Raw genomic sequence first — 23,783 nt, 5'->3', positions numbered from 1 at the left:
GAAAACCCTGGGAATGAGGCAAGATAGAAAGACAGGCCAGTGTGGGGGACTTGAGAAAGGAAAGCAGTCGCTCACCCACGCCCTATTGGATCCTCTCACCTGCTAAAAAGCAAGAATTCTAGCATGGCTAATGCTTGCAATAAAGACTGAGCTTCTATAGATAATAGTCCCTTTTGTGATGATTGTTCTTGGTGGCCACTTTACCACACCTGGAATTAACTAAAACACAAATGACTGAGTACACCTGTGAACCTGTGAGGAATTTTTGCTTAATTAAATCACGTGAAATAGGAAGACACATTTTTTTTTAAAACAAGATCATACCATGTTTAAACAGCATTTATTTATTTTGTCTATCTGAGTACACTGTAGCTGTCTTCAGACACACCAGAAGAGGCCATTGGATCCCATTACTGATGGTTGTGAGCCACCATGTGGTTGCTGGGATTTGAACTCAGGACCTCTGGAAGGGAAGTCAGTGCTCTTAACCACTGAGCCATCTCTCCAGCCCCAGGAAGACCCATTTGTAATCTGGATCTTTGAAGATCCACGGCTAATCTGGCTCACACCTTCTGCAGGCAGCCTATGTAAAGGAAATGAACGAAAGAAGTGCTCTCCCTCTCCCTCCCCCTCTCCCTTCCTTTCTCCCTCCCCCTCCTCTCCCTCTCCCTTCTTTTCTCCCTCCCCTCCCTCTCCCCTCCCCTCCCATTCTCTCCCCCTCTCCCCTCCCCTTTCTGCCCCTCTCCCTCCTCTCCCTCTCTCCTCCCCTCCCATTCCCTCCCCCTCCTCCTTCCTTTCTCCTTCCCCCTCCCCCTCCTCTCCCTTCCTTTCTCCCTCCCTTCCCCCCTCCTCTCCCTCTCCCCTCCCCTCCCATTCTCTCCCCCTCTCCCCTCCCCTCTCTCCCCTCTCCCTCTCCCTCTCCCCTCCCCTCCCATTCCCTCCTCTCCCCTCCCTTCTCTCTCCCCTCCCCTCCCACTCCCTCCTCCTCTCCCCTCCCCTCTCTCCCCCTCCCTCTTCTCCCTCTCCCCTCCCTTTTTCCCTTCCCCTCCCCTCTCCCTCTCCCATCTCCCCCTCCCCTCCCTCCCTCTCCCTTTCTCTCCTTCTCCCTTCCTCCCTCTCCCTCTTCCTTCCTCCCTCTCCCTCTCCTTCCCTCCCCTCCTCTTCTTCCTTCCCCCTTTCCCCCTTCCCCCCTCACCCCCTTGCTTGCTCTTGCTCCCTTTATAAGTCCATTCCTTCCCGGGCACTAGAGCCAGCTTCTTCAGGATTCTGGCATATGCTAAAGACTAGCTGAGACATCCAGCCTTGTCGACTTAACAACTAACACAGGAAGCTGTTTAATCAGCTTGTTAGCGATTTAGAACACCAGTTTGTGAGGATGCATCCCGTTTGTCCGGGAAACGGAGATTGCAGGTGTCCCTGAAACCGAGGAACAGCTTTAATCTTTGGCAAAATCTGCCAGCCCACAGTTTTCTGATCAGCCGTTCACTGCTCTATAATCTCGTATTTCTCCTTCTCTGTGTCAAAGATCTCGGTGTCTGGGCTTGCGTAGCTGCTTCTTCTTGAAGTAAGCATCAGTCAGGAGTTTGGGGGATTTTAGCATTGCTGATAGTAACTTTTGTAGAGGTGGCGATGACAAACGTCTGGTGTGTTCATCGCTGAGGAACTCTGTTGTTGAAGGCAAGAGGTCCAGTCACAATTAGCAAGCCACTGCCCAGCTGCTTCTAGAAATCCACTCTCTTGCCCCTGACGTGCCCAGTGAGGATGGTCAGGACAGCCCCGGGGTGATGGTGACGCTGCAGCTCAGCCCGCAGCCTTCTCGCAGGCTCGCTGACTGAAGGGCTTTTTGACTTGGCGCAGCAGCGTGTGAGGCACAGTAAAACATAGGTTTTACATACCTGTGCGGTTTTTCAAAGCTTCACCCCTCGGGTGCCACCGCTCGTGTCCTCTCCAACTGTTTTTGTGACAGTAACAAGAACCATCTCCTTTTTCTTCTTCTTTTCAACCTTGGTCGTGGCAGCTGAGTATTTCCTTTCGTACAAGGCCTTTCTGGAATACAGAGCAGATCGGGTTGGAGTACCTGCCAAGTCCTCTAACCAGGACAGGGTTTCAGCAGCACTGGGGCCTCCCCTCCTGGGCTTTTAAACCTTAGGGTTGTCTTTTTGGCTGTACCAGCGGCCGGGGCACCAGAGACCGGGGCACCAGCGGCCGGGGCACCAGCGGCAGCAGCATCACCTCAGCCTTCTTGGTCGCAGGTTTCTTCTCCTTTGTATTAGGCTTCTCTGCTTTTTTGCCTGCCACCTTGCATGACAGGAAAGAGAACTAAGGCAGCAGCTTCCGGTCTAGCCAACTACTGCACTCTTGAACCTTTGGTCGGTAGCCAGCCATTATTGAATGAGCTAGACAACAGCCTGTAAGGAATTCTAATAGATCTCCTGTGTATATATAGATTAACTCTGTAAGTTGTGTTCCTCTAAAGATCTTAGACTATATTAGTACCAGGACCATATTATACTTTGACTATATTGGTGGTACCAGGAGTGTGTCTAGAGCAACAGAAGTATAAGGATGAATTTTTTTAAGTATCTGGAATAGGCTTTCCATTTGCCAAAAGCTATACTTACTGAAGCCCCTCTAGTTACTGATGCCTTTTCTAGAAGCCTGAAGAGTATTGAAAGCTCATGGTGTGACCTATTTTACAAACTTAAGCTAAATACATTCATCAATTCTAATTCATCAATTGTGAAAGCTAGGCAATAAATTTGGTGACTCTGTATATAATAAAAAATTTAAAAACTTGTTGCAAAATAAGGAAAACAACGATACTGGTTGGTTGCTTTTAATATTTCTGGGTAAACTGACAAAGGAACAGAATGAGCACCTTGATAAAATTAACCGACTTCTAGCATCCCAGAATACAGTGAAGGGCGGTGAACTCAGTGACAGCATTAACCTGATGAAGATGTGCATAAACAATCTACACGTTCCTAAGTGTACTCTGGAAGAGGATCTCTCTCCACAGAACTCAAGTTTCAGAAAATCAAACTAAAGTCCTCATTATATGGTGGAATTATTTCAAAAATTCAAGTCCCAACCTCCAACGATGTTGGTGCTTAAAGTAAGGGCATTAATTGGTAAAGATTGAGATCCTTTATCTTGAGATGAGAATGCGAGGAAGGACCCTACTGAAGCTGAGAGCTTCGAACCCACAGAATTTCAAGGGTTTATCTCACCCGAGGAAGCTGTTGTTCTACCCTCTTTCCTCAGAAGAAGGCAAGTCCAGGCAAGATGGATGTCCCTGGGGTCTATAGGTTTAGAGCAATGGCTGTCTCTAAACCTATAATTAGATTTAAGTCTAAGAAAGTTTCTAAGGGGAGATACAAAGTGTAGTCCATGCAGAGGTGTGCTAAACTGCTGAAGAACATAATGAGTTTGCTAATTCATTCAAGCAGAGTCTGGGGTGTTGGTGCATGTGGCTGTCACTGAATGGAGATTCTAGATTTAATATGGAAGGCCACACAGTTAAAATGGCATTAAATTTTTGTTTAAATATTTAACGCTATTGTTAAAACATTTGCCAAAAGGTAAAGGTAGCCTATTGAAAAAGAGTCAGAGATACCTGATATCCCTTGGCTGAGTGTTGACGAAGGGATTTTGAGGCTAAGGGAAGTTGCAATGCTAGAGTGGGTGTACTGTGAAAAACCTAATCCTCTACAATAAGAAGGCCAGAACACATGCTTTCACTAATGCTATACGCACAAGATGGCGAGATGGGTGCCAGCACATTTGAAAAACTTTGTGTTCTTTGTGCCAAACCTTAGGATTGGACATACTGCAGCTCAGTTAGGTGAATTAAATACAGGGGGCTTACCTGGGCCCTAAAGTGGCAGGGGCCACGTGGAAGCGTGAATTGCCAAAGCACGGTGCTCATAGGTATTGTAATGAGCAGACAAAGTAATGTCGGTAATAGTCTCTCCCATAATGCTCAGCACAGGCAATGTGAATTTTATGGTGCCACGACTCATATGTGTCTTTGGTACTAGCTAATTAATCATGGTGTTTCCAGACATGAAATAGATAAGAAGCCTACTAAATTTTTGTTTGAGCTGCATAAGTGGAAAATTTCTCAAACAAATGGAAAAAAGGCTCCATTGGATCACAGCCAAAGGGAATCTCGGCCCAGGAACCAATGGCCGGACTTGAGCCAGTATGCAGACCCAGGACCTCTTGAATGAAGGGATGACCAGGTTTCCCCCCTACCCCCCAGAAAAATGACATTGATAAATACCTAAGAGTTTTACTGTTAGCCTTTCTCCAGTCCTTCCCTAGAGGGATCTACAGCCTTTACAAGGGTAAGTGTACACTGGGGGAAAAGAAACAGACTTTCAAGGGGCTACTGGATACTAGTTCTGAATTGACACTGATCCCAGGTTTCAGGAAACATTGTGACCCTCCACTTAAAGTAGGGGCTTATGGAGGCAAAGTGGTTAATGGAGTTCTAGTTGAAGTCAAACTCACAGAAGGTCCAATATGTCCCTAAACTCATCCTGCAGTTTCTCCCAGTCCCAGAATGTATGTTTGGGATAGATATACTTAGAGGTTGTCAGAATTCTCAAATTGGTTCTCTGACCTGTGGAGTGAAGACTATTATGGTTGGAAAGGCTAATTGGAGTTGCCTCTGCCAAGAAAAAACTGTGAATCTAAAAGAGCGTCATACCCCTGGAGGAACTGCAGGAATCGGTGCCACCATCGAGAACTTGAAAGATGCAGGGGTGGTGGTTCCCACCACATCTCCATTTAACTCCCCTATCTGGCCAGCGCAGAAGACAGGTGGATCATGGAGAATGGCAGCTGATTATCAAAAACTAAATCAGGTAGTAATTCCAATTTTAGTTGCTGTGACAGATGTAGTGGCACTATTTGAGCAAATTAATGCATCTCCTAGTACATGTTATGGCAACTATTGATTGAACAAATGCCTATTTCTTGGTACCTTGGTCTCTAAAGACCTCCAGAAGCAAATTGCTTTCAGTTGGCAAGGTCAGCAATATTCCTTTACAGCTGTCTTAGAGTTTCTATTCCTGCACAAACATTGTGACCAAGAAGCAAGTTGGGGAGGAAAGGGTTTATTCAGCTTACACTGAATTACAGCTGTTGATCACCAAAGGAAGTCAGGACTGGAACTCAAGCAGGCAGGAAGCAGGAGCTGATGCAGAGGCCATGGAGGGATGTTTCTTACTGGCTTGCTTCCCTGGCTTGCTCAGACTGCTCTCTTATAGAGCCCAACACTACCAGCCCAGAGATGGCACCACCCACAAGGGACCCTCCCCCTTGATCACTCATTGAGAAAATGCCTTACAGCTGAATCTCATGGAGGCATTTCTTCACCTGAAGCTCCTTTCTCTGTGATAACTCCAGCTTGTGTCAAGTTGTGTACAAAACCAGTACAAGAGCTTTACCTCAAAGATATAACTCTCCATCCCTGTATCAAATGGATTTTGAGAATCTGTCTCTTTCACATGTGTTCACTATATTGACAATGTAATCCTGATTGGACAAAGTGAGCAGAAGGTAGCAATCACTTCGGACTCATTGGTAACATATGTGCATCGGAGGATGGGAAATAAATTCAACCAAAATTCAAGTTTTACCTCAATGATATTCTTGAGTCCAGTGGTGTGGAGCATGAAGATATATTACTTCTAGGGTGAAGCATAAGTTATATCATCTGGCTCCTCCCACCACTAAGACAGAAGCACAATGGTTAGCTGTCCTATTTGGATTCTGGAGACAGAATATTCCTGATTTGGGTATGTCATTTCATCCAGCCCATATACTAAGTGACTTGGAAAGCTGCTACTTTGAATGAGTCCTAGAACAGGAGAAGGCTCTTCTACAGTTCCAGGCTGTTGTGCAGGCTTCTCAACCCTTGGACCCTATAATCCAGTAGACCTAATGGTACTTGATTTGTCAGTGACTAATAGGGATGCGATTTAGGGCCTTTGGCAGGCCTCTATAGGTGAATCACAAAAGATATCTTTGGTATTTTGAAGCAAGGCTCTACCATCAACTGTAAACAATTACTCTCCCTTTGAGAGACAGCCTCTTGGCCTACTATCGGGCCTTAGTAGAAACAATGTTTGACAATGGGCTACCAAGTTACCATGAGTTATCCATAATGATCTGGGTATTGTTTTATGTATCAAGTCATAAAGTAGGGTGTGCATATTGCAAGTGTACCAAATGCAAGTGGCATATAGGTGATCTGGCTTGAGCAGATCCTGAAGGCACAAGTAACTTATGTGAAGAAATTGCCCAAATACCCATGGTTTCTACTCGGGTTACAATGTTGTCTGTTACTAAGCATGTGCTGTTAGCCTCATGGAATGCAGCCTATGTTTGGGTGACTGAGGAGGAGGGGGAAATGAGGGCCTGGTTTACTGATGGGTCTCCACACTACGCTGGCAGCACCCAGAAGGAGACAGCTGCAACATTACAACCCTGAAAGACATGAGTGAAGGGAAATCTTCACAGTTGGACAGAACTTCGGGGAGCACACATGGTCAAACAGTTTGTTTAGAAGGAGAAATAGCCAGATGTATGATTGTTCACTGACTCATGGGCTGTAGCCAATGGATCGGCTGGATGGTCAGGGCCGTGGAAAGAGCATGACTGGAAAACTGGTAAGAAAGACATCAAGGGAAAGGTATGTGGATAGATCTCACCAAATGGATGAAAACTGTGAAGATATTTGTGTCCCAAGTAGAAGCTCACCAAAAGGTGATTTCAGCTGAGTTCAATAATCAAGTAGATAGGATGGCCTATCTACTGTGGACAGTCAGCCTCCTCTCCAGCCATCCCAGTCATTGCCCAGGGGGCCCATAAACAAAGTGGGCATGGTACAGAGGCGGGGCTTGTGTACGAGCTCAACAGTATGGACTGCCACTCACCAGGTTGACCTGGCTATGGCTGCTGCTGAGGGCCAGATCTGCCAACAGCAGAGGCCAACACTGAACTCCAGATACGGCACCATACTGGCCAATGACTTGGTGCCGAGTTGACTACATGGGTTACTTTCTCCATGGAAAAGTCAATGCTTTGCCCTTATTGGAGTAGATACTTATTCCAGCTAAGATTTACCTTTCCTATATGTAATGCTTCTGCCAAAGCCACCTCATGGGGACATATCTACATGGGTCTAGTCAGCAGCTGGTAGAGCCTCTCAGAGGACAACCATGTTAGGTTCCTGTCTGCAAGCACAATATAGTGTTAGTAATAATGTCACAGATTAGTGTTCACCCATAGCATGGATTCCAAGTTGGGCCTGTCACTGGTCACCATTCTTCCAGTCTCTGCTCCCTACATTTTTTGTCCCTGCATTTCTTTTAGACAAGAGATTTTGGGGTTGATAATTTTGTAGGAGGGTTGGTGTCCCCATCCCAACACTGGGGGTCCTGCCTGACTGATAGAGGTGGCCTCTTCAGATTCCATATCCCTACAGGCTAAGGTCACCCACATTGAGTCCTGGGACTGTACAGAGCTTCCCCTACCCCAACACCCACCTTTGGCAGCTGCATATTTCCATTCATTCTTCTGGCTCTGTGGGCCTCTCTCCTGTCTCCCCCTATATCTAATCCTGCTCCCCTTTCCCCTCCCCCTCCCCTCTTCCACCCCGGTCCCTCCTTCTCTCTGTCTCTCATGATTGTTCTGTTCTGCCTTCTAAGTGGGATTTAAGCATCCTCACTTGGGTCTTTCTTCTTGTTTAACTTCTTAGGGTCCGAGGGGTATATCATGGGTATTCTGTACTTTTTGGCTAATATCCACTTATCTGTAAGTACATATCATTCATGTCTTTTGGGGTCTGGGTTACCTTACTAAGGATGATATTTTCTAATTCCATCCCTTTGCCTGCAATGATGTCCTTGTTTTTAATAGCTGAGTAGTATTTTATTGTGTAAATGAACCACAGTTTCTATAGCCATTCTTTGTTTGAGAGACATCTAGGTTGCTTCCAATATCTTGTTATTATGAATAAGGCTGCTATGAGCATAATGGGGCATGCATCCTGGTGTATGGTGGGGCATCTTTTAGGTATATGCCCTGGAGTGGTAGAGCTGGGTCTTCAGGCAGAACTATTTCCAATTTTCTGAGAAACAACCATATTGATTTCCAGAGTGTTAGTATAAGTTTGCAATCTCACCAGCAATGGTGGAGTGCTCCTCTTTTCCACAGCCTTGCCAGCATGTATTATTGCTTGAGTTTTTAACCTTAGCCCTTCTGATTGGTGAAATATCAGGGTCATTTTGATTTGCATTTCCCTGATGACAAAGATTTCCCTGGTGAATAAGGATGTTGATACTATTTTTTTAAGGTTTATTTTATTTTACGCTCATGTGTATGGGTTTTTTGCCAGTGTGTGTGTGTGTGTGTGTGTGTGTGTGTGTGTGTGTCTGTCTGTCTGTCTAACACATGCCTGCAGTTCCTGTGGAAGCCAGAAGAGGGTGGTGGATCCCATGAAATTAGAGTTGCAGACTGGTTGTAAGGTGGCGCTTAGGATGGAATCTGGATCCTCTGAAAGGGTAGCCGCTCTTCAACACTGAATCCCTCCTCCCCAGTGGGATGAAACATCTTAATTGTGGTGAGACTATTTCACGGGTTGGGTCCTGAATGTAATGAACCACAGACTTTTGTTGTTAACTGCTTCTTAATAACGGGTGCATTGTGACCAGCTTCTGCCTGGAGCTCCTGCCTCTGTGACTCACCCACAATGATGGGCTGTAAGCGGGATCTTGGATCCAGAACAAACCCTTTCTCCTCTAGGTTGCCTTTGTCCGACTATTTTATCTCAGCAACCAGAAATGAAACTTGGGTTTTAATAAATCCCAGTCTTGGATTTTAAATCTCTCTTTTAGTTCTTAGGTTTTGTCTTCCTTCCTTTATTCCATTCTTCCATTTATTAGTTCATTCTGCTCTTCTTATCAGCTTTATAATTTCTTGAACTGAAATCTGTCATACTTTTCTTTTCTTTGTGAATGTCCATTTTCACCTATGTTCTTTGTTAGCCACACTCATGAGAGTGGGACTTTTGTTGTATATTTATAAGCTTTTTTGTATTATTTTAAAATTATTTATTCCCTGACTCATGCATATTTAGAAAAGAGTCAAAGACATTAAAACTTCTTGCTTTTTAAATTTTTTTATTTATTTTATTTTACTGCAGTTAGAGACCTTGATCTGAATAACAGTGAAATTTGTTTTGTTTGTGAGACAGGGTCTCATATAGCCCAGATGGCTTTGAACCTCCCCATATAGTTGAGGACAGTCTTGAACTTGTGATTTTCCTGCTGCCCTCCTAGGTGTTCTAATTTTAGGTGTACTCCACTGCATCTGGCCTTGTATTTAGATGTTCAGGAGATAACTTTGTTGCTTGATCAGTGGTTGATTTGGGAAACTTTTACATTTTTTTTTTAAGTTTTAAGTGTGACAGAAAATAATCTACAATGTTAGGCACATGGTTTGCTTGTCTAAAAATTTAGTTCTTAAATCCTTCATCATAGTTAGTTTTTTCCTTGATTTTTCAGTGTTTGGAATGTCCCAGACCAACACTCCTTTGATATTTTTGGTTCAAGATTCCTATGCTCCAGTAAAATGGCAAACATGAGCTCTGTCCCCATAAGTAGGATAGACTTGGGGTTTGAGGTCCCTTAGAAACCATCTTCCATTCTCAGTGATGCAAAACAAACACCAAGAAGCAGAGAATTTACTCTGCTTTTTTCAAGATCTACAGGCCAGGCAGATGACAAACTCCCCGACACCGTCAGGTAGGCGTGTGGCATGTGTGTGTGCATAGCTGTTCCAGACCCTGTTTCACGGAGTTCCTAGACTTATACTACGTTTATTACACTGATTAGACTGGCTGATGTCCCAGGGATGCCTGGTTGGGTCATGGAGACCTAACAGTCACACCCCACCCAACTACCTTTTGGTACTTTACTAGCACATGACTAGACTAGTACATTATAAACAACTCTGTTTGAACTTGACAGAATCATTAATGACATTGGCTTTGGTCATTAACTGACTCATCCAGAGCTGCCTATCCTGGATACTTTATTCTGTACTTGAGAAATGGAAAGGAGCTGCATTGGTTGTGAACCAGGGAGTCTGAAGATTTTCCTCTGGCTTAAAAGAAAACAAAAACAAAAACAAAGCAACACAAACTATATAATCTATGGAACATGGATTGTACAATTTTCTCCGCTGTGTCATTACACATTACAACCTGTTGAGCACACTGCAGCTTATCTGATCTCCTGGCATCCTCATAGGTGGATAGAAACTGGGGTGGGTCCCAATTCAGGATTATAATCACTTAGAATGAAGAAACAAAGTAACCACAATGTGCTATGTTTGGGAGAAGTAGGAATAAGCTTGGGTGATTTTTTTTTTTTAAATATAGAAACACAGGATTTCCCTTTGACTTCCTGATGAAGGCAATCATTTTGTGTGCTGAAGGCATTTGACTTCATCCTTACTACGGAGTCACACTTACTTTAGTTTAATCTACCGGAGCCCTGAACTCCACTTACCTGTTGACCCACTTATCCTTCTAAGGATGGGTGGAAATTCTCCCCAAAGCAGGTCAAAGGTGTTCCGTCTCTAGTCTGCCTCCCTCCTATCTGCTCCCAGCTTCTCCCCCTCCCCTAACTTGCAACTGCACCTTGTTGTTTTTGCCAACATTATTCCTGTCAATCAAATTAATCCTCAAGTGAATGAATTTTAGTGCTTGATTGGCAGGATTGTCTGCTTATCCTGACCTGTAGCCTCAGACACACATTCTTCACAAGGTGAGTGTCCCAACAGCTAGAGCAGAGAGGTCATATCACCAGAGAGAGCTAACATTTGCCAAGTATCTGTGCCAGGCACCAGACTAAGAACTTTGGGGTAGAGTCTGTGAGCTCTGAGCAGGTCACTTAGCCTTCATTTGGAGCTTGGCAAGGCCCAAGTCCTTATGATCTATTCTGCTACTTCACCCTGTGCAAACCATTTCTCACACGTTCAGCCTGCTCTGTTCCATAATCTTGACCTGGACATGTTTAGGGACTTGAGAGAATGATTCTTGGGAGAATCATTCTCTTGTGAGTGTTGTGAGAGTTTCAAATGCACCAGTGTTGAAAGTTGATTCAACAACTTTGGGAGATGTTACATCCTGAAGACTCTCCTCATGAGTAAACTAGGAAGAGGATTTGCTATGTGGGTGTTAGGTCTTCTCCACTCTCATTCTCTTCCATCCATCTGATGCCTTCAACGGTGTCACTGTAGAACAGCAACACCAACATCATCATCATCATCATCGTCGTCGTCGTCGTCGTCAACAACAACAGAACCAAATAAGTAAAACCCTGGATTAGTTAGGCTTCTTGTGATGGTTTGTATGTGCTCGGCTCAGGGAGTGGCACTAGTGTCACTGTGGGTATGGGTTTTAAGTCCCTCATCCTAGCTGCCTGGAAGCCAGTATTCTGCTAGCAAATATTTATATTTGAGTTGCTTATAGCCAAACAATGGCTGTCTACTAATGGAAAGACCAAGAATCCAGTAGTTGTTCAATCCATGAGGCTGGATGTCTCAGCCCAACTTCAGTAATGTCAGAATTCTGAAGAAGTAGGCTCTAGTGCCAGTGAAGGAATGGACTTGCCACAAAGAGTGAGGGCAAGCAGATCCCTAGGATTTTAGTTGATTCCATATGTAGTTGACAACGAAGAATAGCCACCGTAGCGTCTCATCAGATGGTGAAATTCCAGCCTCTATCACCGAGAGACCAATAGACTTCTGTTCACTCTAAATCAATGCTAATCGGACATAGAGCCAGCCTCTTTTCTATTGCTGAAATGAAACACCATGACCAAAAAACAAGTTGGGGAGGAAAGGGTTTATTTGGTTTACACTTTCACATTACTGTTCATCACTGAAGGAAGTCATGACAGGAACTCAGGCAGAGCAGAAACCTGGAGGCAGGAGCAGATGTGGAGACGACGGAGGAGTACTGCTTACTGGCTTGCTCTCCATGGCTTGCTTAACCTGCTCTCTTAGAACCCAGAGTCTTTGCTTAGTGGTGGCCCTACCTACAATGGTCTGAGATCTCCCATATCAATCGCTAATCAAGAAAATTCTCTATGAGCTTACTACAGCCTGATCTTAATGAGTCGTTTTCTCAATTGAGTCTCTCTCCCGTGACTCTAGCTTGTGTCAAGTTGACATAAAACTGTCTAGCACACAACTCAAACAAGCTTCACCTTTGTTTTTTATTCTCAGCTAGATGGCAGTAGATGTTTCATCTGACTAAAGGCAAGGATCAAGGCTCTAACTTGAGGAAACTCCGTCACACTAACTGGATCATTCAATATTTAGCTGACAGGCAAACTATACAGATGAGATAACCCTTTAATGCTGTATGTAACTCCGCATGGGTTATGATAATCAACATTTATTAATACAGTCTAGAGAACATTATGTAAGAGAAAACTCCAGCTGTGTTTAAGATAGAGGTTTGTATGATTCTCTCCTGTGCTGGAGTGTTTAGGAGTAAACTTGGATCCTCTATTTATAAAGGATGGTTTGTCACAGAAACATTTATCCACACATTAAGCATTTACTGAGAGATTCTGATATGTTTGCGCCAGGCATTAGGAAATAAGACAGTAATCAAAGCCAGGCAGTGGTGGTGAATCCCTTTAATCCTAGCACTTGGGAGGCAGAGGCAGGAGGATTTTTGAGTTCGAGGCCAGCCTGGTCTACAGAGTGAGTTCCAGGACAGCCAGAGATACACAGAGAAACCATGTCTTAGACCCCCCCCCAACAAAAGACAGTAATCAAAATACATGTGGTAGAAATCAAAGCTTAGTGTGTGTGTATGATATTAACAAATAGTCATATATAATTGTATATTATGATAAATTCCTGAAGGAAAGGCCATCGGTTCTAGGAAAGGCAAACTAATCTAGGGCAAGGAGTTTCCTGAAGAGAAGTGACATGTGCTTATGAGACTTAGGTAAAGGGCGTGGGGAAGGGAAGGGGTTGCAGGTAGAGGAGCAGCCTGGCTTCGTGTTCAGAAAGCAGCCACATGGAGTATGTGAGGGACTCACAGAAGGCTCGTGCAGGAGGGACAGGACATGGAAGAACCCAATAAACTGAATGAGTAAGAGTCACTATGACTGCAGGCTGAATGTTTGTCAACCACATCCCATTTCCTCCACTCCATGGAGCTGGGTGATTAGGGTGGGACTTTCATGAAAGCAGTCAGTGGCCTTACACAAGATTCCTAAGGGAGCTTCTTTGCCTGTATGAGATTAATAAAGATGCTTACATCTAGAAGGAAGCCTTCACCAGACAGCAGATCTGCTGGTGCTCCATACTGGGCTTTCTAGCATGCACAGCTGAGTGTAAAAGTGCCTGCTGTGTGTAAATGACCTAAGCTAAGGCATGCTGTTAGAGCGGAATGAATGGCTGGACAGACATGAAGCTGGGAAGATCCTGTTAGGATGTGACGTGGGCTGAGATCAGCCTGTGTCTTGAAGGCATCTCATGGGCTGCCCTGCAGTGAACATGCACTGCTTGGTCACAGTGAACATGCTGCACTGCCACTCCAGAGGCTGCTAGAGGCTCAGTGAGAACGGGACACTTAGGACACTCGGTGAGGGGGAAGAGGCTCCTTCCTCTCTATGCTCACCAATGTGGATGGCACCAAGCCACAGGACATCTGGAGAGCTTATCCTCCTCAGCAGCTTGTGGGTTTGCAGAAAGGGTTTGAGGGTCTTCTAAGGTTTCAAAAGCTCCACAGAGTGCTAAATATCGTTACTGCCTTATGGAAGTGAGCCTTCCAAATCCACATGGGCCCATGTCCTGCTTCCCCCAAGTGCTTTTGTGGAAGTGGTTTGTTTGAGATTTCTGCAACTATACTTTGGCTTTGCTTGAGAAAAATCCTATAGCCCAAAGGGGCCTGACCTAAGACCACATCTCCAAAAATCTTAGTACTTCATGGATTATGAAATCCATTCCCAGTCTCTGTTATTGACCTCCAGGGCTTCTTACATCTTTGGGGATTAGTTATGAATTTTCTGGAGACTGCCAAGAAAACTGTCTTTTACATTTTAATAGTGGAAAATGCAGTTATTTTATCTAATGGAATGGTTAGGTTATAATTTTTGTAGTGTTAGTTTTTAATCACTATTAGTATGGTACTTCTATAATTTAAAGTTTGTTCTAGGAACTTGATTTTAAATTTAAAGAGACTGTGATAACTATGTGTTGTATTCAGCAAGTAAGAATCTTATGTGAAGACACTTATATTAAAAAGCACTTTGCTGCTCTCTAATTAAAGGGAGATGCTTGTTGCATCCGAAGATGTCTCTTTGACTCTTTCTACCATTTTGGGCCTTATGGAGACCTCCCAGAGTAGGAAACAGCAAATGTATTTTGAAGGCCGTGGTCTGAGGCTATTTCTGCTTTTAGTAGGAGCTCTGGAAGCAGAGAAAACAGGAAATGGAAGAAAAATGAACAAGTGTCTCTTTTTGGAATGGAGATGACACTAAATTCTATCTGGGCAAAACATAAAGGTACAGTCACAAAGAAAAACACAAACTCTCAGTGGCAAATCAAACAAAACCAGAGCAACTGGAGAAAGGAGCTGAGCATGGATGGAAAGATCAACAGGATTCACGCTAAATTCCTAAGCTGCCTCCCTGCCAAGGCCATTGGGCACAGAAACCAGGCATCCTGTGTACGCCAAGGTCTCAAATTCACGGAAAAAATAAGCAAACGTGCAAACTCCCTGTCTTTTTAGGACGGTGTCCAATATCTGTGTTGAAAAGAACAAACATGAACCGTGGACCTGTAAGGTCAGGGTGTTAGACTAAGCTCCTCCTCCTGGTCTGTCCTTCAGGTCCTGTGGGAGGTCTGTCCCCAGGCCACCTGCTCGCTTTCCCAGTGGGTCACCTATGAGCTGCTTTGATCTAAGTGGCCTTTCATCAGATCTAAGCTGATGGTTCTGGAAGAGGTGAGACCCATCTTCAGAAAGAAAATTTGATCAGATGAAAATGTTAAGCAATTAGCTGCTTGAGGCCATGACAGTGAAAATGGATGCCCAGTTGTTTTTTTTTTTTTTTTTTTTTTTAGTTTTGTTTTGTTTTCAATAACCATTAACAGAACTGGGTCTCCTCAGGCAACGTCTTCACAGCTCTTCTGGAGCTGCTCCGGGAGCTCTTGCTCAGGGAAGAGCACACATACGCTCCTGCTGCTCCTTCTTGAAGTGTCTGACTTGACTACAGCCTCCTGTTACCGGCTGTGGCCTTTCCCATGATCTCCTCAAAGACGCTTCCTTCTGCTGCTGCTTCTCTTCTGCACTGCCACACCCGAGTCGACACGTCTTGGGGGTTCAGAGACGGCAATCTGTCTTGCTTATTTCCCATGTTTAGATTGTTTCATTGCCTCTCGTGAGGCAAAGCCTCTTCACAGGGCCGCGGGGATCGGCCCTCACTTCTCGCGTCTTACCCACACTTGTTTCCTGCCTTTGTATTCTCCCAGTTTTACTCCGATTCTGTCTCTGAGGGTCCTTGATACTCGTTGCTTTCTGCTTGTTCACTGTAGCTTGATGACTCCTTGTCTTGGGGTTTTACAACTGTGAACAGACACCATGACCAAGGCAAGGACCAGTTTACAGGTTTGAAGGTTCCGTCCATTATCATCAAAGTGGGGACATGGCGGCATCCAGGCATCCAGGCAGGCCTGGAGCAGGAGGAGCTGAGCGTTTTACATCTTCATCCAAAGGAAGTCAGGATTGGACTGTCTTCCAAGCATCTAGAAGGAGGGTCTCAAAGCCCACTCCTTCAGTGACACACTTTCTCCAAGGCCACACCTACTCTAACAAGGCCACACCTCCTAATAATGCCATCCCTTAGGCCAAGCTTAAACAAACTACCAAGCTCCTGGTCTAAGGTTTCGGCTCTCTCGGGTTACTTTGTAGCAGTCTGGACCATTGGCCTCTCTTTGTGTCTCGGTAGAACCCTGCAGCTCCCAGCTTCTCCACGGGACTATGTTTCCTGGATGTAGGGATTCTGAATGTCAGTTGCCTCTATGTGGAGGCTGGTTGGAGCAGGGCACATGGAGACTATTTTGCTGTGAGTTGAGACTATACAACAACATTCCTACACATCAAATCATATACCATAGAGTGTGGGAGAATTGTGAAAAATCACAGCTAGAGCCTCACCCTCTTGTTGGGTACCTCCTAGAGGAAATCGGAAAGAACAGGCTTCACGATCCCCCAGACCTGAGTCTCAGAGACACTACATTATCAGTTCTTAGGGCAGGGGCAAGCAACATATATGAAGTGAAAATATGCTGATGGAATGGACACACCCACTTAGAAAAGAACTCAACATAAAGCTTCCTAACTCTCTTCGAATGGAATAGGTAAGTAAGATATTGATGACCAGATGCAAGATTTAAAAGTTTTCTTCATTTTAAATTGCCTCTGGTGAGTCTACTGGTGCGTCTGAGGCATGCCAAGATCTCTATTTAGGATGCATGTAGGAAAAAAAAACAAACACATTCCAGCACATACATGTGCAAGTGCTAATTCTCTCTCTCTCTCTCTCTCTCTCTCTCTCTCTCTCTCTCTCTCTCTCTCTCTGTCTGTCTCTTTCTAGAGTTTACGAGCCTTGGAAAGATTGTGCTGTTCTTTCAGGCGCTTTGCAGAGTTCAGATGCTGGGATATACTTGCTAAAGAGAAATATTTATAGAACAGTAAGAACATTGATTGTAGCTCCTGATAGTTCAGGAATGGGAATGAAAGCAGAGCATAGAAGTGGGTGAGGTGGAGGCTACACCTGTGAGAGTCTGAACAATTCCTCATCGATACCGAGAGTTCTCCCAAAGAGCTGGACAGACCTGAACTGATGGGCCCGGTACTGAGTCTTGGAGACTGGGAAGGAGGTGGTGGTGGTGGTGGGCTGTTGTTGGTGTGTACCTGGGGGAGTTTGGGGGTGGGTGGATATACAACATCCCAAAGCTAGAGATAACCAAATGGAGCTATACAAATGAAGGTTGAGTATAGGCATTATCTTAGTGGAAAAACAAATACTCAATCAGCAGCCACTAAGGAGTGGACAGGACAGGCCGGCAGCAGGCAGGCGCCCTTCTGACGTCCATATGCTGGGAAGAACAGCCATTTCTCTGCTTCAGCTAAAGCACAAAATTAAACATGAGAAAACTTCCGGGATGTCAGCAACAGTGTCCCTTGGTGGAACACCACGTTCCCACCCTCGGCATGACCATAATCCATGAGAAAGACGCCAGATTTCTGAAGCCAGTTGTGGGAAGTCTACACCTTTTCCAGGCCCCACTGAGGGGACAAGGTCAAGGCCCACAGATGTTCCATGGCTGCTTGGTCATACGTTTATATTTATTCACATTTACACAGTACCATTGAGTTGTCATACCTTTGAAAGCAGAGGTACCCCTTGAACATTACAGATGCCTACTTCATATATAACATGCTGTATAATAGGCAAAGGGACTTGAATTGACACAAGATGCACCAAGATCAAGTTCTCAGCACCAGGAAGATTTTCTTGACCAAGAAGGACAAAGGACAGAGAACAAGAGACAAAGACAGGAGATACAAGACAAGGGAAGAAAAAAGAGGGCAGGGGAGGGGAAGGCTATTTGCCATGGAGGGACAAGGGACTGCCTCTGGATAGAGAGAAGAGAGCAGTGGTTTATAAAGGGAGAAAGGAAAACCCTATGTAAGGACAAGTTGGTTTGTTTTGATTGGGCATGTTAATTAGGTGAGCCAAAAGGGGGCTTTTGATGGCTGGGCTTCAATCCTTTGAGAGTTGGACCTTGGTGGTCAGCCTTAGAAAGAGGAAGTGGCCTAATAAGGGAATAGACCCTGGCGGCTAGCTTTAGTAATGTAATCTAGCAGTTTAGCAAGGCAGAGGGAATGGGGGAAGGGCAAGACCTGTCAGAACAGTGTCTGCCAGGCTCTGGCCTTCTAGGGCCCTTATAACCTAGTAATGCTCTAACCCAGGCCTTAGGTTTGAGCATTTCAGAGAGAATCAGAATGAATGGCTAGAGCCAGAGAGTGGGGACTTCGCACCAGCCAAACCTCTCAGTGTGGGAAGGAGAGTACCGTGGTCGTCCCTTTATCCCCTCCAGTCCCTCCAGTCCCTCCATTCCCGTCCTTACTTATTCCAGCTGGTAGAGAGTTCTCTGTCAGCAGACAAGGTGCCCACAGCTCATCAGATTGGTAACAAAAGCCTGTGGAAGATACCTTTGTACTCATCCCCACAGCAGTGCCCCCTTTCCTGTCTGTCCTGACACTGTTGGATTAGGAAAAAAGGATCGCCAGAGTTCATCTGGAGTTTCTAGTGCTGGTTGTGAAATCCCTAGAGCTTGAACAAAGTCCTCAAGGGAGGACTTGGACAGATCTAGGTGACTCTGAGGGAGAGACTCCCAGATGTGTGGGCTTTGTTGAACAAAACACAAAACAAAACAAAACTCCCCGTGGGCTGAAAGATGACCTTCTCCCAGCCATCGCCTTCAGAGAAACAAAACCAGTTTCAACAGCTCTGGCTTCTGGCCACTCATTTTATGCATGCATGCGCGCGCACACACACACACACACACACACACACACCCTCATTCCCCCTGCCCCATTGAATCTTCAGATTTACCATGTATGGACTCTTTGCTTCCTTCTCTGAAGGGTGAGATTTCACACCTTGCTTCTCTCCCTTCTTGCAGTGTTTGCCTTTTGTTTGTTTTTTTGCTAAACAAACCTTCCAAATTGACACACTTGGGGTTACTGTAAATATTTCCTAGCTAAGTCCTGAACTGAAAGCTGATACTTTTTTTGTCAACTAACATTTTCTTTTTCTCATTGGAGTTAAAACCACTGCTGTGCTTTAATTTCCACATCACCTAGCTCTGCTCTCATGGTTCCCGGAACCGTGGACGCCCTCTCCACAGTTCAAACGCATCAGGAAGCCCACCGGTGTTTCACTGGTTAACACTCCCCACTAGAGGCCCCTGGGCCTGTGGCTCCTTACTTTGAATCATCTTTGCTGAGTCCTGTGTTAACATTCTCTGCTCTGTTCCCACTTATTTTGGTGAGTTGTGTCTTCTGGTTCCTCCAACATGAAGTACACTTGAGTTCTATAGGGTTGTCCTTTGTTTGTTTGTTTGTTTTCTTCTGATATGCCTCTCCCTATGCCCCTATTATTCTCTCTCTCTCTCTCTCTCTCTCTCTCTCTCTCTCTCTCTCCCTCCCTCCATCCATCCATCCATCCATCCACCCATCCACAGATTGAGACACAGAATACCATGTATCCCAGGCAGGCCTCAAAGTCACTACGTATCCAAGGATGACTTTGGCTTGCAGATATTTTTACCTCTATTTTCCAAGTGTTGGATTATAGGTATATTCCACCACACCCCTCTTAGGAAATTCCAGGGATCAAACCCAACACAAGTGCCCACCTGCGTTCAGTACACCATGTCTTCCTGTACCTGTCAGGGCCCTCTGGGGCTAGCCTGTGAGCATTTGGAAACATTTTCAACACACCTGTGGGGCACATGAGAGTGGAAGACACCAAAATGGGGGTCTTAGTACCTCACACATGCAAATAATGCACACACCACATATGAACATAAAGAAACAAACGTGGATTTTGTTTTGTTTAACTTTGATTTCTGGTTTTAAATGGGAAAGATGCAGCCAAGTGGTAAACAGCACTACCCTGAATGCCCAGTAACTGCACAGTGGAAAAAGATTCATTTGGAGCATTCAGAGGGAACTGAAATAGGATAGGAAAGGCGGGGGTGGGGGTGAGGGTGAGGGTGAGTGGGTCCGGTAGGTGCTATAGGAGGACAGAGATCAGAGCTGCCACTAAGAAGCTCCCAAGGCAAGAACAGCCTAGGACCTCTTAAGAACAATGGCTACTGTTGTGATCATAAAAAGAGAAAGAGGTTTAGAGAATATAATATACGGTGGTGAGGAGGAAGGGGGTGCCTCAGCGGGCCGTGCCGAGGCATCCCTTCCCCCTGAGGGACCAGACACACACCAACATAGTATAGAACTGAGTTTATTCAGGGCATGGATGGGAGTTAAGGGGGTAGTAGAGGCAGAGAAAGGCAGAGAGAGGGAGAGAGCAGAGAAGCAGAGGCCAGCCATGACCGCGTGGAGAGGGGGCAGGGGAGGAGAGTCCAAGAGGGGGCAAGAGAGAGGCTAGGAAAGTGTGAGAATAAGAGAGGCAGGAGCGATAGGAGAGGTAAGAGAGAGAGAGGAGGGGCCGAGTAATCTCTTTTATAGTTGCCAGGGAACTGTGGGGCGGGGCATACCTGGCTCTTGCCGGGTAATAGTGGGGTGGAGCTTAGAATCCTAACAGCTACCATTCTTCAGTTTCAGATTTCTGGGCTTTGTTCTTTCCTCTCCGTATTACTCCAGAACCTACATGGAGAGTCGGCCCTATCTGGCGAATTTACAGAGGATTTACACATTTTGCACAGTGTGTCAGTTTTGAAGCGATTGCACTAGGCTCCTCCCAGGGACCTAGCAACAGCTTACGTCATCATCAGCTGCTGCCAAACCTGCGCTGGAGGTATGGGCTGCGGACTGTCCATGGCTCCAGCTCTCTCTCTCTCTCTCTCTTCTCCCCCTCCTCCTCCCGGTTCCCACATGTTCCCACGTGTTCTCAACCGGTCACTCTTTCTCCACTCTCCCCCTTTCTGTCCTCGGTGCTGCAACCTTTCTCTCCACCCTCATGGCTTTGCTTCCATCTTTCTGTCTACATGTCCACTTCTTTGCCCCCTCCCCCCATCTCCAGGTCAACATTCTTCTCCGTTCCCCCAGTAAACACTCTTTATACCATATCTCTCTTCCCTTCCACTCTGGTGTGGTGTGGGATGCAAGGCTGCACCAACTACGTGGCTGATATTTTGCTTTTCGCTGGGTGTGTGCCTAAGGTCAGACATGCCTCTCTTTTTCTTCCTTTCCACCTCTTTAAGAAAAAGGTGTCTACCTTCCACATTCCCGCCCTTCTGGCTGCAAAGGAATCTGGGAAGTGTAGTCTTTTATCAGGAAACTAGCAAGGAAAAGGGAGGGTATGGAAGGAGTCTTGGTCACTAGTGTCCATTCTTGCCCCAGGCTGCTCTGTACTGTACTGGGAAAGCTCTGCTCTCTTCCCTGGGAACATAAGTGGAGACTGGGCCTGATCTGAGAAATGTTCCTAGGAGAGGCCTAGGGCATTGAAAGGAAGTCAGCGAGGCAGGAGACCGAAGGGGAGGAAGGACATCTTGCAGGACTCAGACAAGAGGGGCAGTCTGGCTGCTAGGAAAGGGTGGATCATGTGAGACCCATGATTCCCTGAGATGTTTAGAGAAATAACTTAATAAAAGATCGAGTCTTGGGCCATAAAGGTGGTGCATCCTGGACTCATGCTGTTGTTTTACAGGCTGATGTGGGACCTGATTGGGAGTCAGAAGTTTTCAAAGCTAAACCATATATCTGCAGAAGTTATCCAGTGGCTAAATCTCTTTCATTTCCAATATTCAGGAGTGGAAAGATAGGACACGTCTAGGCCCACTGTTCCTCTCATGTTGCTCCACTCACCCCTGACCACGAGACTGGCTCATTTTAATCTTGGGCCTGCTTCTGAAGGTACCTGGATCATCGCATTGAAAGGGAAGCTCAAAAGCCAAGTGCATTGGGGTGCACTTGTGGTCCAGAGCTGGGGAGCTGGAGAGGGGACAGTTTCTGAAGCTCACTGGGAAGCAGCCTAGCTTGCTGGTAGACAGAATGATTCAGACCAAAAAAGAAAAAGAAAAAAAAAATAGGCAGTTCAGGCTGTTGAGGATGTGGAGTAAGGGGAACACTCATCCACTGCTGATGGAACTGCACGCTTGTACAGCCATGGTGGACATCAGTGTCGTGTGGTGGTTCCCTGGGAAGCTGAGATTAGATCAAGATCAAACTATATCATCCCTCTTGGGAATATATCCAAAGGAGTCGCCATCCTACTACAGAGACACTTGTTCAGCCAGGTTAATTGCTGTTCTGTTCATAATAGCCAGAACTTGCAAACAGCCTAGATGTCCATCAACGGGTGACTATTAATCAGGAACGTGTGGCACATTTACCCAATGGAATATTATTCGGCTGTTAAAAGTTGAATTATGAAATTTACAGGTAAATAGATAGAGCTAGGAAGACAAATCATCCTGAGTGAGGCAAGAGAGACCCCAAAAGCCAAATGTGGTATGCATTCTCTGAAATGTGGATGTTAGCTTTTAGTCTTTGAAGGCGCGGCACATCTGAATACTAGAGAGGCTAGAATAAGTAAGGAGATGAGAGGGGAGGACACGCGGGGAAGAGGAGACAGAATGTATAGCTGGAGAAAAATGGGGTCGATGGAGACTGGGATGGGAGTGTTAAGTGGAGATGGGGGAGAATGGGGTGTAAGGGGGGAAGTTTGGGAGGGACAGTCAACTAGAAGCCATTTCTGACAGCTTATATGGAAACCTACGGCAGTAGAAGGCTCTCTAAATATATACATATATGAAAGAAATCTGGATCTGTAGCAGGGCAAAGCTTTCCCCATCTTGCCTCAGCTGGAGCCATCTTTGGTTTAAACAGAAACTGACTTCCTCCCCTTTCTCATTGCACCACGAGAAGTCCCATAGGAAAGCACCCAACCCTGTTCTAGAAACCCGGGGTTGAAATGCCCCAGCTACCTGCATGCTCCCCCTGCCAAGGCCAACCAGGATGTCGCTTTGCTGTGTTCTTTGCCTTTAAAATCTCCCTGTAATATGCATTTGGCACTGCTCACGCTTGGAGATGCGTTTCTCTCCAGGCAGTCACTAGCTGGCTCAATACAGACTTTCAATGTGAACTTTGGTCATGCTGAGAGGCTTTGGGAATCTCTACTCCAAACAAATGGAGTTGCCAAGTAATGGGAGAGGCAAGACCCCAACTAGACATCTCTCGCCACCAAAAGAAACCTCCAGTGTTAGGAATGGGTTACACCTAATTAAGTTGTTGGCCAAAGGGTTCCAATGGAAACCTGCAAAAAACTCAAGTGAGTGCCAAGGCTTCTGGTTGTTTTCCGTAAACTGATGGTAAGGCTCTATTGCTAAAGAAGATATCTAACTAAATATCTCGATGACTACAGAGAAGCTGGAGCCTGACTAGATCCTTCACCCGACCTGCCTGCAGGATAAACTGAAGGAGAAACCAACCACTAAATGATTGGATTCAAGGCCCACTCCATGGGATGGATCCTATGCTGACACGACTCTAGTGGCCAAGAATCTGAGACTAGATAGGCCACGGACCTAGGAGAAAACCAAATATATTGTTCTGCCAAGGGAACACAGCAATAAAGTGACTCTTTAAATGTTAATTCAGCTGCACTCATACATCAATGTCTCATTCAGCCATCATCAGAGAAGCTTCCTTCCATAGTGGATGGCAACAAATACCCCTGGAGCATGTGCAAAGCCTTGGGACACTCAGTCCTGAATGGCCGGTCTCTCTCCATTAAACCCCTCCCCTCGGGGCTCAGGGAAGAAGAGGTGGAAAAAGCAAGAGCCAGAGGGGGCCGGAGGACCCCAAGGAAACAAGGCCCTCTAGACGCAGCAGGTCTCACACATATGAACTCACAGAGACTTTGGCAGTGTGCACAGGGCCTTCAGAGCTCTAAGCCAGGTCTCAGCACTGAGAGGAAGAGGAG

At 45.7% G+C, this 23,783-nt stretch overlaps 1 pseudogene; it reads right to left on the bottom strand.

Moving 5' to 3' along the window:
- Positions 1-1,354: 1,354 nt before the first annotated feature.
- LOC127683672 (60S ribosomal protein L6-like) lies at positions 1,355-15,461 on the bottom strand (annotated as a pseudogene).
- Between the last annotated feature and the right edge of the window lie 8,322 nt (positions 15,462-23,783).

Source organism: Apodemus sylvaticus, chromosome 4, assembly GCF_947179515.1.
Source record: "Apodemus sylvaticus chromosome 4, mApoSyl1.1, whole genome shotgun sequence".
Lineage (NCBI taxonomy): Eukaryota > Metazoa > Chordata > Mammalia > Rodentia > Muridae > Apodemus > Apodemus sylvaticus.
This window is presented reverse-complemented; position numbering and strand designations above follow the sequence as displayed.